Here is a 14,790-nt window from a genome sequence, read left to right as displayed (position 1 = left end):
TATCTGTTCTTTGAAACATTTCAACTGGAATTTTGTCAATTCCTGGAATATTGTTTTTCTACAGTGCCTTCAGTGCAGCTAGAACTTCTTCCTTTAGTACCACTGTTTCTTGATCATATACTACTCAACAACCTGTACAACTCCATGAAATGGATTAGCTGAGTGAATTAAGTTATAACCAGAAAATGAAGCACTTCTCTGCCTATAAAATTACAATGGAAGATTAATCAATAAGTTCAAAACTGCTCATCAGATATAACTAATTTTTTTTTTAAAAAAAAGTATAAACTTGTGTGGTTTGATTTATTAAAATAGTTGAAGTAAGTACAATATTCTTGATAATGGTTATATCTAGGTTTTGTTATGCTAATTGTTAAGAATTTCTTCTTTGAATATTTCTGCATTTTCCAGGCTCCAAACTCACTCCCATTAAGTCAAATCCAACTCATAGCGACCCCTCCTTGGGTTTCTGAAGCAGTATCTCTATGGAAGTAGATTGCCCCATCTTCCTTCCAAGGAGTGGCTGGTGGCCTCCAGCCTTCTGGTTAGCACTCAAATGTCTTAGGCACTATGTTACCAGATGATTTTATAACACTTAATTATTACATATACCAAATATTATTTTTGCTTCATCATCCTATCTTTATGTCTGGCTTGCTTTCCCAGTCTACTAGGAAAACTTCTTGGTTGATATAGAGAATTTTCAAAAAAGAGATGATGTAAGGAGTAGAAACAAAGATGTATTTTTCACTAAAACACATTTCCATTAAGGAAAAAATAGTACTTTTCATGGAAGTTGTGAAAAAGCAAAATAAAATGGCAAGTAAAAGGATAAAGATGTCCTAATTATATAAAAATGAGTTCACTTTTCATCTAATTTTAGACCAATTTTGAGGTTTTTCAAGTAAAGATTTCTTCACATCATCAGTTCTATATTTAGTTTAACCATGTAATTATGAAATATATTTGGTACAGAAAGTATTCACTGTGATTTCTCATGCTTTCTAATGTGGTAGATTTTAAACTGCATCTCTCCAATGCTAATTTTTTTCTTTGCTTTACCTAGAGCTAAGCTTATGATTAGTAAAACAGAGTAGCTTGTTTTTCAGTAGGATATCTTATTGGAAATTCACTGACTAATCATTACCTACTTTCTTTAAATTAAACTCCAAAGTAAATGAAAACAACCAGTATAGAAGATTAGATCAGATCAATGACCCATCTAAGGAAACTGTCTTCTTTTAGTCCCCTTGGTTTCTCAAATGGATCATACTTATTTCTTAGTGATTAAGCAGTGATCAAGGAGCATGGAAAACCAACTTAAGGGGGAAAAAAAAAAGTAGGGGCAATTGACTGACTCATCCAATTTGTTAGATAATACAGGAAAAAAGTATTTTAGAAATAAATATAAATGTTCTTGTGTATGAACTGTGTGTGTGGATCTGTGATTTTATTCCTTCTTACTGTAATACGTCATAATATTGTTGTTGTTATTTGCTGTTGAGTCAGACCCAACTCATAGCGACCCCTCCTTGGATTTCCAAGACAGTATCACTACGGAAGTAGATTGTCCATCTTCCTTCCGAAGAGTGACTGATGGGTTTGAACCGCCAGCCTTCTGGTTAACAGTCAAGTGCCTTAGGCACTACGCTACCAGAGCTCCCACATTGTAATATAAGCAGTAGTCTATCTTTTTGAGTTATTCTTTATCAGCACATGTGTCTTATTCTTTGGGGTAATTGCAGAGTTTTCCACTATATAATCTTTATCTGTATGACCACTCTCCTGTTGAAGGATATTTAGTCATTCTCAATACCTCAATGTTTTTGTTTCCATTTTTCCGGCAACAAAGCTCATCCTCTCTTAGGTTCTTTTTACTGGGTATTTTCTCCTCCTTGAAATCTCTTCCTTAGGTTCTTAAGTCAGTTGGACCATCTTGATCTGCCCTTAAAAGTTACATCTTCAGAGAGTTCTCCATGGACCATCCAGTCATTTGATTGACAGTACCCTGTTTGCTTTTCCTCACAGTAATTTTCATTATCAAAAATTATAACTTTCATATGTTTACCATCTGCTCACTCAACTGGAATGTAAACTTCATTTTGTTTATTCATTTTTTCACCAATAGACATATGTGTATATAAGTATATATATTATATATAGTGTTTTTTTTTTTTTTTTTTCATTCCTAAAAAGGCCTAGGTAAGTGGAGTATAGGGGCAAGTGGCAAGGTACTACACTGGCATCATGTGGTTGGACACGCACCAACTACAGTTTTCTTCTCTGCTTACAATAAAAGTATGATATATTAGAATATGTATTATGCATTTTAAATCTCAATCTTATTATAAGAAGAAAAAAAATGTTAATAACAATAATAATACCTAATAAGTATTTAGTGTTTGCTAAGTCCAAGAACTGATTGCAGAATCCTTACACAGCACTTTGACAAGTACCTACCTTTATTTTTCTTTTGAGTTACAGTGGAATATATTTTCCCAGTCCACATGCTTTTTTATCATGTGACTCTTCCATACCCATATCAAGAGGCAGAATTTATTTATCTCTTTGAATCTGTGTGAGCCTTGGAGTGGTTTGAAGACTCAGTGCCCCTAAGTTGCCTGGAAGTTTCTACTTCCTGAGAGACTAGATATAAAGGTGGAAAAAGCAACTTATTTTCACTACATAAAAAATAAACAAAAATAGATATATGAGTAAAGTAACTTAAGTACAAGAATTCAGTTATCTATTTATTTATTTATTTTTTAATGGTGAGCTGCTGTGGGCAATAGCCCTAGACCTAGTGGTAAGAGTTTACATTCTTTGGCTTACTAAAACATTGTAGATTAACAATGTTTAGGCAGCTAATGATGGCTCGGGAATAAATAAAGGAGTTTCTCCATTCTGCCAGTAATTTTTTTCAATACTTTAGCAAGAAATATACATAAATGCCATCATAGTAAATTTCCACCTGATAATTCAGTTTCTCTACATATTACAATTACAGTGTTATGTCTATTTTATTTTTCTTGTTATGAAAATAAATATGAATATAGTTTATGTTCAAGTATAAAGTATAGCAAACACATATGAGGGATCAAAGAATAATTAAAGAAATCTGTTATAGTTCATGTGTTTACTACATGTTGGTAAAATATATTCTAACCTGAGTTTATGTTGTTGTTGTTGTTATGTGCTGTCGAGTCGACCCCAACTCATAGCGACCCCTCCTTGGGTTTCCCAGGCAGTATCACTGCAGAAGTAGGATTGCCCAACCTTTCTTCTGAGGAGTGGCTGGTGGGTTTGAACTGCCAGCCTTCTGGTTAGCAGTCAAGTGCCTTAGGCACTATGCTACAAGAGCTCCTAAGACCACCCAATTAGCACCCATTGAAATAGCTTTAACCAGAATTTTAAATTCTTTGAGGAAAAATATGGCTATAATATCATCTCCTGGAAGTCATGTCCTTAATTTCCCTCTAAGTAATGGTATAACCTTGGTCAAATGTAGATTACACATGGTCTAATGTCCCTGTCAGACAGAAATTCTGAATTCATTATTCTCTTTCACCCTTTATGTCTTTGTATCATGAAGATATCTTTAACAGTAAGAGTAAAAAATGTGCATCAATAGACCAATTTATGTGACTTTCAATAGGCATTGTATATATCTAATAAATAATTACTGCTTCCAGTAGAAGGGCTTACACCAATTCCAACTGAATTTCAGAAAATTGGCAGAAATATAAAAATGATAGAGAGTCATTAAGCTTACTTCATCAATCAGGTAGCAATAAATGAGACACAGTTTAAGTATGACTAGAAAAGTATATTGTTTTGGCAATAACTATGTCTCTGTGCATTGCACTGGAGACTGCATGCAGAGTGAATGCTAAATGGAAAAATCATTCTGGACCAAGTTTTTACATCACCAACTGTATTAAAAAATAACCAGTTAGGTATTGCATTATGATTTTACAATCATAAGTCTTTTTTTAAATGAGGCCTACCTACAGAAGTTACTGTGTGATAGCAGCGGGCAAGTGGAGATAAAAAAAATCTTCAAAAATGTTTATTGCGGACAAAAAAAATTTTGTGTCTATCTCACTTTCAATTACCACATAAGGGGCTTGGAAAGAACATGAACACGAAAAAGTTGAAAAATGGCACTTTCACTTCTTTAAAGAAGACATTAAATAACTTACTATAAGATAACAAATTTACTAATTTCTGAAAAGTGGAGGTTATTTCTCGTTACTAAAATAAAATATTTCCTTACATTAAGGATAAATTACATAGCTATTGAACAAGTGTTAGTGACCAAAATAAAGCAGAACATCCAACTCAGTAGTAAGACACAGAAACTGTAAGTTACTTTTGTTCTGAACCTTACAGACCTCTATGCCCAACTAGTGTATACACCTGTGTAATAAAGCTGAAACATTGTGTATCTTCATTCAGCCATGTATGGAAGTAATAATATCAGGATATAAGAATTCCTTTTGAAACTATTATGATTACGAGTTTTATCCTAAGATAATCTGATTTTCTGATTGTCCATAAAGCAAATTATAGAGAAAGGGGTGGCCTTAGATTCAGAAGACTCATGTTTGAGTTTCAAAATTGTGCCTTATTAGAACTGTGACTTTGGGCAAGTCGTTGTCTTAACATTAGAAAATTGTTCACAAAATTAAAGAGTTACAATATGTGATTGCTAACGTCACCATTTTTAACTCAAACACATGTGGTTCTGAAATTCCTTTTTCAATATTAGATACTATCCTTTGTTCATTTATTTTTTCAGAGGACCTTCCTTTAAACAGCAATAACTGCTTTCTGCTATTCCCTGAAAGGAGTCCTCCTGGGTGGTCCAAATAGTTAATGTATGTGGCTGATAACCAAAAGATCACAAGTTCAAGGCCACCAGAGGTGCCTCAGAAGAAAAGCCTAGTGATCTACTACCAAAAAAATAGCTATTGAAAACTCTATGGAACACAATTATACTCTGACACACATGGGGTCACCTTGAGTCTATGTTGACTCAATGACAACTGGTGGCTGTAATGGTGGTAGATTGCATGAAGAAGTAAATTTGAGGAAGCATCACCTTATTTATTTATTATTGGAGGTAATTATGATAATTAGAGATTAATTAATATCTCAGGCAGAGTTCTCCAGAGCAGAACTCAAATGCAACTGATTTATTAAGTGTTGCCAGTAGAAATCGAGAAGGGAATTGAGGAAGCAGGAAAGAAAAGGGTGTCAGGAGACTCAAGAGAGGATATGATCTCAGACAAATCCTCATAGACTATAGTTTTAATCAGATCTTGAGATAATACTCTTGAGTATATATTGCACCTCAAAATTTATATTAATTGAAAGTAAAACATCTGGACTTTCATACTCCTATACCAATCACTGGGTAAGGACAGTTCCAGAGGGATGCAAACTTACAGGCCCTTTTTATGTTCTGTGAACATAACAGCTTCAAGGATGCAAGAGCACAGAGTACACAGAAGCTGGGGAGATGCAAAAACTAGTAAGACACATCTTACCAGATATAGATGAACACTCATATGCCTACTATATGCTCTTTACCCAACTATCCAGAGTAATTCAACATTAGAGATGGAGCGGGAAAGAAAATTCTGTCCATAAGTTTCACAGCCCAAGGTTAAGTGAGCACAAGTTATCCATTATAGTGACCCTGAGTCTCTACTTAAAAAAAAAAAAAAAAAATCATAAAAGGAAGAAAGTTGCATCCAGACTTATTTAATAGGATATGTCAATACTTGTACAAGTCCAGGAGTCACCATCAGCATTGGATCTTCTGTGTTTTATTTCTTTCCATTTTAAAATATTTCCTTTCTTTATTGTAATCAAATTCAATTTACTCTTCAGAACCATATGTTTGTTTCAAAAGAATTTGAATTCCAAAGATATAAATGTTAGAAAATTGTAAAAAAAAAAAAAGACAGAATTTTTATCAAGATTTTATGGTCTATACAAGTAATTTAAATTACAAAGTGTTGTGGAACAGAAGTTAACACAGAGAAAAATCATAGTTTGCAGTGCTTAAAAACCATGATATATATATATATATATATATATATATATATATACACACACACACACACATGCATATATATATATGCGTGTGTGTGTGTGTGTGTATGCATGTATATATAATTAAGTTACAGTGTTTTAGTTGTAGAAATTAAGATATCACAACACAAGCAGAATGACACATATTGAGTTTTATTTTATTTAATCACTCCCAGAAACTCGAGTGAGTTATTTAGTAGAATTCATAAAACAACGAAAATTGCTCACCTGTTATCTTACAAATTTGACCCACTGTAGTTTACTTAGTTTAATTGGACAGCATGACATGGAACTGAATCTGTGTGGTTTTCTCCGAAGTGTGATTAAAGAAGTGATAGCATGCCAAATGGAATGGCTTCTTACTGAGGCAGCTAATACTGGGAGATGTGTTAAATTATTATTATCTGTTACCATCACTGGCTCTCAGGAAGTAGAAAGGACTTTGGGGATTATTCATGACACAGTTTTAATAACTCTCCTAAAGCTCTGCTGATGTATGGTCATTAAAATTTTTATAGGGAGTGATTAAAGTTAAAGTGGATTTTTCAATAGATATGGGACTTATAAAATGCTCTCTTTTCTTAAAAGAGACTTTGAAAATCTTTTCAAAATAATAATTTGACCCAAAGGACATAGAAAAACTGCCAAGCTTCCATCTATAAAGCCTACATAAGGGAAGGCAAAGTAAGATGGAAAAACTGCAGGCAATTGAAGTGAGAAGTTGAGATAGACTTCTTTCTTCTAGGACTCTAGTATCCTTGTTGGATAAGCAAATATCATATGAGAAAATAGAAGTGTGAAAAGAAATAATTATAAACATGAAATGCATTACACTAGGGCTAAGGAATACACAAGTATGCACTGGAAACACGTTTATTTTTTACTCAACTACTTATTAATAGGTGGACTTCAGAACTTGGGACTGACATTTAAATATTTGATCTGTTTGTACACTGGAAATAGGTCTGGGTCAGAGAAGGAAACAAGGCTATTGTTTATTTTTCTTTAATGAAAAAAGATGTTACCATTCTATATTTTTAGGCTCCATAAAAAATAAAATGGGAGGCAGTCCACAGTAACTGCTATAATCTCCAATTTGTAGATCAGATGCCTGTGTGTGTGTCCTGGCTCAGGTCACCTCCAGGACTGTGAAATGGGTAAGCTATTTATCCTCTTGGTATTTTCATTTCCTCATTTACAAAGTGAGAGTAGTAACAGGATATATTTCAAATGGTTGCTTTAAGGACATCTAAATGTTAGCAGCAGAAGAAAGATGAGGCAGTCCTATTCTGTAAAGATTTATAATCTGGAAACTCTATGGGGGAGTTCTAGTCCGTCTATAGGGTCATTATGAGTGAGACTCAGCTCAATGGAAGTGGGTTTAAATGTTACCAAATAAGCTGGAAAATAGTAAATATTCTATAAATATCACCTATTATTGTGATTAATCATCATAGATATAATTATTTGTCTATAAAAGGGTGGAATATAACAGTTTCAGAGGTCCAATACAACTTTGACATTGTGAATACTGAGTCATCGATAGGTGAACATATCTATTTTTCTGGAAATGTCAAATTACAAGTGAAAATGTGTATAATATTGTGCCTGGTAGAGTAACACCATTACTCTTGTTGGCAAAAACTATTAATCTATTATAGCATGGAATATCAAGATCAATTTTCAAATCTATATGCCATCATTTACTATCAGGAAACAAATTACGTAACAAACAAAATAAGCATGTTCTTAGGGCATCAACAAAACAGGGGCACCAGTTGTCCAAAGCAAAGACCCATAGAGGACAAGACACAAGGAAAAGCAAGTGCCACAGTGGAAATGAATTGGCAGGGCACCAAATGAAATTGATACCAGCTCTAGCATGTGAGAGTGTGCTGTCAGGAAAAAAAAATTCATAAAGGCACCCACTGACAAACTTGTTTAAGCTTTGAGGCCTCTACTATTTCAACACCTTCAATGACATCTGTTTCTTAAAGTTCCCTCACATGTAATTGAAACTCCTTATATCAGAGGTCCTCTTGGGAGTATATTATTTCTTTCTAATAAACAAGAGGTGTGGGTGGGCTATATTGTTATTCACCCAACATGAACCTGGATCCAACATGAGTGATTATTGGGCAAAAACAGATTATGTCAATAGATAACAGGTCTCTGATCCATTTTGAGAGAGCCATCTTATACATTCATGTCTGTTGATCCAGCAACTCTACGCAGGAGTGCTATCAACGCCCTTTGACATGATACAAATAAGGGTATGCCCTTGCACATGTTCTGGTAAAAATCAATGAGAACTCATGTCCAAAGGATCCACAAAAGTGAAGAAACTCAAATAAGTTAGTCATTGAAATGCATACAATCAAGTTACTCTTGAACTTTATAGCATTTATGTCCTATAAAGAAATATAAAGAAATACTGGAAATATTAATATTCATTTGTCAAAATGGTTTAATTCATGTGTCATGTGATTTTCATTATTTCATTTTCATTTTCTGTTACATGGCATACAGTGTTTGATACTAATTAACAAATAACTAGTTTGTTAATTTATAATTATAGCAGTTATCTCAAAACAAACATAAAACTGAAGTATGTGCCGTTTAGAGCAAAATTGTTGAAAGTCAATTTTTCATTCTGGGAGATCAACAAAATTTTATGTTGACTGTTGAAACAATTAAATTCATTGACTCAGTTTCTTTGCTGTAGAATATATGTCATATTCCTTTTGTAAAATGTGATATGGGAGCTCTGGTAGCATAGTGCCTGTGATAGTTGAAGATGTGTCAACTTGGCTGGACTCCAGTTGTGAGTGGTGGTTCCCATGATGGGATCAGATGACTGAGTTCTGAGCAGCCGGTCTGCCCAAGGGGAGTTTCCCCAGGGGTGTGGCCTGCTTGCAATGCTATTCCAAGGACAAGCTGGAAGAATGGCATTCCAGACTAGACTATATGCTTCCTTGAGTGAGCGGCTCACCGCTCACCCTGAAGGTTTCGGATTCATCCTTTATTGGGAACAGGAACCAGCATGCTGCGTGCCAGCTTGATTCTCTCGGCTCTGTTGTGCTTACGGGAACCAGGCGGCTCCAGGCCTCATCTCCTCCAGAGACAAACTTTTCAGCTTGAACTTGTTGGCTTCTACACGCTTGTGAGCCATTTACCTAAGATAAATCTCTCTCTCTCTCTCTTTCTCTCTCTATAAATATATATATACACTTTGCTGGTTTTTGTGTTTCTCTAGGAACCCAATCCAACACAGTGCCTAAGGCACTTGACTGCTAACCAGAAGACTGGCAGTTCAAACCTGCCAGCCACTTCTCGGAAGGCAGATGAGGCAATCTACTTCAGAAGTGATACTGCCTCGGGAACCCAAGGAGGGGTCGCTATGAGTCGGGTCTGACTCGACGGCACATAGCAACAACAACAACAAAATGTGATATATAATAAAAATACTACTAACTTACATCTACTAAAATTTCATAATCTAGTTCATCTCTTTCTGCTAAAATGACATACACCATTTTTGCACTCAAATGCTAATATTATAGTTATTTTTAAAAAGAAGTTATATGATAGCTAAGACACACACACAAACATATACATATAGATAGAGAGAAATCTTTCTCTCTCTCTCAAACACACACATATTCATTTGAATGTATGAATAAATTGAGAAGGGGTACCATAGATTATCATTGTGTAGAGTCCTCACATATCTTAATGCAGTCCTGTTTGGTATCTGTTGAAGAATTTACTATTTCATTCTTTCAGACATCACAAAACTGGGAGAAATTATTGGGTTTTCAACAACCTGCTTATACAGCTTTATCTGCTCATCTGTGACTTCAGTGGGATAGATGTGACATGCCTAGCTTGGAAATGCCACAAAGCCAAGTTGAGTCAAGAGTGGTTTAATCCAGAAACATGCTGGGGTTAAATATTTCCACAGATAACAATTGTAAATTTTATGTTACCAAAATATTTAGAATGCACAACTTCTTGCTTTTACTGTCTAACTAACCTGATATTATTTGATATGTGACTCTTATCATTAGCAAGCAATTTAAAGAACATCTGGGATCCCTATTTTTATGGTTAGCAGAACAGAAGCAATTTTTATAATTTCACCCTTTATAAAATTCTTTCCTCACAGAATCACTTATTGAAATCATATCCACAACACAGCTGAACATGGTAATTTTCTTACACTTTCCTCAAGAATATCCATTCTGAGATTGTAGACATGGAATTCCTTTCTTACAGAGTTTCCATTAATATGATATTGTGAACTCAAAAAAAAAATTAACAATGCAAAATTTAGCAAAATGATTAACTAAATATTTAAATATTTAGCTACACATTTAAAGAAGGTAAAGTACATTTAAGGTATTTGATGAACAGCATATTTCAATGGATTGACTCCATTATTCCACTTTAGGATTGTGTGCATAAGCCATATGAAAAACAAATTCCATATATCCCAAAGACGAAGCTGAGAACAAGGGTTTAGAATCAGGTTATGATGAGCTTTTAGATAAAATAAGCTTATGGAGTTTAAGAGATGGATTCTGACTGATCTTCTTAGGTCATATTTAATTCCAAATAAAAAGTACCCACCTACTGTCAGAAGACGACTTGAGATAATAAGAAAGTTTTGACAACAGTAATATGAGGTCATATAGGGTAACAGTCAGAATTAAGGATGTTCTACTCAATAAATTATTAGAGTCCTTAAATTCAAAAAATCACATTCATTTGACAATATGGAATATTGAAACATCACATAGTCAATTCCTCATTCTAAATTAGGATCTCTCATCACACCCCACAACTCTCCTGTCAGATTGTCCTAGTATGGTGGATTTGGTGTTGCTGTGATGACAGAAGCCATTATTGTGGTATTTTAAATACCAGCAAGATCATTCATTTTGGACAGGTTTTAGCAGAGCTTTCAGACTAAGAAAGACAAAGAAGAAGGACCTTGCAATCTATTAAATAAACAAACAAACAAATAAATGATAGCCTGTGAAAACATGAATAGCAGTGAAAAATTGTCTGATACTGTGCCATAAAATGAGGCCCTCAGGTTGCAAACACTCAAAATAAGACAAGTGAGAGCTATCTCAGCAAAGCAGCATCAACCTCAATGACATGAATGGAGTAAATCTCTTAGTATCTAAATGTAATGATATCGTGTGACTCATAAGAAGGAACCAGCTGAAAACATCCATTAATAATTGGAAAATGGAACATATGAAGTATGAACCTAGGAAAGTGGGGGTTGTCAATAATGTAATGAAATGCTTGAAGATAGATATCCTAGGCATTGGTGAGCTGAAATGGACAAGAATTGGATATTTTAAAATGAACAATCATATGGGCACTATGAAAGAAATGATGAATTGAAGAGGAAAGCTATTATATTCATTGTCAAATAAAACATTCCCAAATCTATCTTGATGTATAACGCTGTCAGTGGCAGGGAAATATACATATGACTTCAAAGAAGACCAGTTAATATGACTATTATTCAAATTTACTGACCAATCACTAATGCCAAAGATGAAGAGTTTGAAGATATTTACCAACTTCTGCAGTCTGAAATTGATCAAACATATAATCAAGAAATACTGATAATCACTGTTGATTGGAATGTGAAACTTAGGGGGAAAAAAAAATAGATTGGTAATTGGAAAATATGGCCCTGGTGAAAAAAATAACACTGGAAATTACATGACAGAATTTTGTAATATCAACAACTTATTCATTGAAAATACCTTTATTCAACAAAATAATTAATGACAAAAAAAGTGTGCCTTGCCAGATGGAATACACAGGAAAGAGACAATGGAGAAGTTCCATCATTAGCCTGAACAAAGCCAGAAGCAGACTGCAGGATAGACTGTCAATTGCTCATATGAAATTTCAAGTTGAAGCTGAAGAAAATTAAAACAATTCAACCTGAGTCAATGTACAACCTTGAGTATATCCCACCTGAATGATGTAGACCATCTCAAAAAAACATTTAATGCACTGAACACTAATGACTGAAGAACAAGTTGAGGGATGACATCAAGGACATCATACATAAAGAAAGTGAAAGAATACTGAAAAATAGGAAAGAAAGGATCAAATTGGATATCAGAAGAGACTCTGAAACTTGCTCTTCAGTGCAGAGCAGCAAATGGAAACAGAAGAAATAATGAAGTAAAAGAGTTGAATGGAAAATTTCAAAGGCTGGCTCCAGAAGACAAAGTAAAGTGTTATAATGGAATGTGCAAAGATCTGGAGTTAGGAAACCAAAAGGGCAAATAGAACATACTCAGCATTTCTAAAGCTGAAAGTTCAGAAAAAATCAAGGCTTAAGTTGTAATAGTGAAGGATTTTATGGGCGAAATACTAAAAGATGCAGAAAATATCAAAAGAAGATGGAAGGAATGTGCAGAGAAACTGTACCAAAAAGAACTAGTCAATATTCAAAAATTCCAAGAAGTAGCAAATGATCAAGACCTGACGAGATTGAAGGAAGATATTTCAGCTGCACTGTAGGGATTGGCAAAAAACCAGGAGGCACTGACAGAATACAATTGACCAAATTAGATATCCGAACAAACAGATGCAATGCTGCAAACACTCACTTACTTATGACAAGAAATTTGGAAGACACTTACCTGGCCCACCTACTGGAAGAGATCCATATATGTGCCCATTCAAAGAAAGGAGATCCAATAAAATGTGAGAATTATTGAATAACATCATTAATATCACACACAAGTAAAATTTTCTGAAGATAATTAAGAGGTAACTACAGGAAAAAGCACACTCCATGTTTCTCAAGCTGAAAGAATGGAAGGAAAAATTCAAGACTTGAGTTACGAGACTGAAGAACTCTGAGAAGCTCTGGTGGCATACTGCCTAGGGCATTTGACTGCTAACCAGACAGCTGGCAGTTGAAACCCACCAGCCACTCCTTGGAAGGAAGATTGGAAATCTACTTCCAGAGTGATACCACCTTGAAAACCCAAGAAGGGCCTGCTATGAGCTGGATCTGACTTGATGGCAATGAGTTAGGTTTAGTTAGGTTCTATTGGCAAAATATTGAGTGATGCAGCTACTCTACTAAAAAAAAAAAATTATGGAAGTTCCACTATTTCAGATGTAGCATATGATCAAAAAGCAGTGTTATTGAATGAAGTCCAAGCTTCACTAAAGGAATTTGTGAATAAAAAGTCCCAGGAATTGATGGAATACCTATTGAGATGTCTCAACAAATGTATGCAGTGCTGGAGGTGTTCATTCATCTATCCCAAGAAATTTGGAAGACAGATACCTAACCAACTGACTGGAAGAGATCCATACTTGTGCCTATGCCAAAGAAAGGTAATCCAACAGAATGTGGAAATTGTCAAACAATATCATTAATATTATATGTAAGTACAATTTTGCTAAAGATAATTCAAAAACTTTGCAGCAGTATATTGACAGGAAACTTCCAGAAATTCAAGCTGCTTTCAGAAGAGGACATAGAATTCAGTATATCATTGCTGATGCCAGATGGAAGTTGGGTGAATGCAAAGAATACCAGAAAGATGTTTACCTATGATTTATTGACTATGGAGAAGCATTTTACTGTATGGATCATAACAAATTATGGATTACATTGCAAAGAATGGGAATTCCGTAACACTTCATTGTGATCATGAGGAACCTGTTCAAACCTTATTTGAACAAAACAAAGGAATTCTGCATGATTTAAAATCAGGAAGGATGTGGGTCAGGATTTTATCCTTGCACCAAACTCATTCAATCTTTATGCTGAGCAAATAATTGAAGAAACTGGACTCGATGAACAAGAACACAGCATCAGGATTGGAGAAAGACTCATTAACAACCTGCAATGACACAACCTTGTTTGCTGAAGATAAAGATGGCTTGAGCACTTACTGATGAAGATCAAAGACTACAGACTTGAGTGTGGATTACATCACAACTGAAGAAAAATCCTCACAACTGCACCAATAAGCAACATTGTAATGAATGGAGAAAAGGTCAGAGTTGTCAGGAATTTCATTTCACTTGGATCCACACTCAACCCTCATGGAAGCAGCAGTCAAGAAATCACATGTCATAGTGCACTGTTGCTAAATACTTCTTTACAGTGCTAAGAAGCAAAGTTGTTACTTTGAAGACTAAACTGTGCCTAACCCAAGTCGCAGTATTATCTATCACCTCATATGCATGTAAAAGCTTCACAATAGTTAGGGAAGATCAAATAAGAATTGATGCCTTTGAATTGTGATGTTGGTGAAGAATACTGAAAATACCATGGACTTCCAGAAGAATGAACAAATCTGTCCTGGAAGAAGTGCAGCTGGAATGTACCTTGGAAGCAAGAATGGCCGGACTATATTTCAGCTACTTTGGTCAGAAGGTACCATTCTCTGGAGAAGGATATCATGCCTAGTAACATGGAGGGTCAGAGAAAAATGGGAATACCCTCAACAAGATGGATTGACACAGTGGCTGCTATGATGGGCTCAAGCATAGCAAAGATTGTGAGGATGACTCAGGACTGGGCAGCATTTCTTTTTAATGCACATATATTTGCTACGTAGGAGCTGACTTAATAGTACCTAACAAGAGTAATAATTATATACCCATTCACATATACAT

Source organism: Orycteropus afer, unplaced genomic scaffold, assembly GCF_000298275.1.
Source record: "Orycteropus afer afer isolate SDZICR_OR568_19922 unplaced genomic scaffold, OryAfe1.0 scaffold00203, whole genome shotgun sequence".
NCBI lineage: Eukaryota > Metazoa > Chordata > Mammalia > Tubulidentata > Orycteropodidae > Orycteropus > Orycteropus afer.
This window is presented reverse-complemented; position numbering follows the sequence as displayed.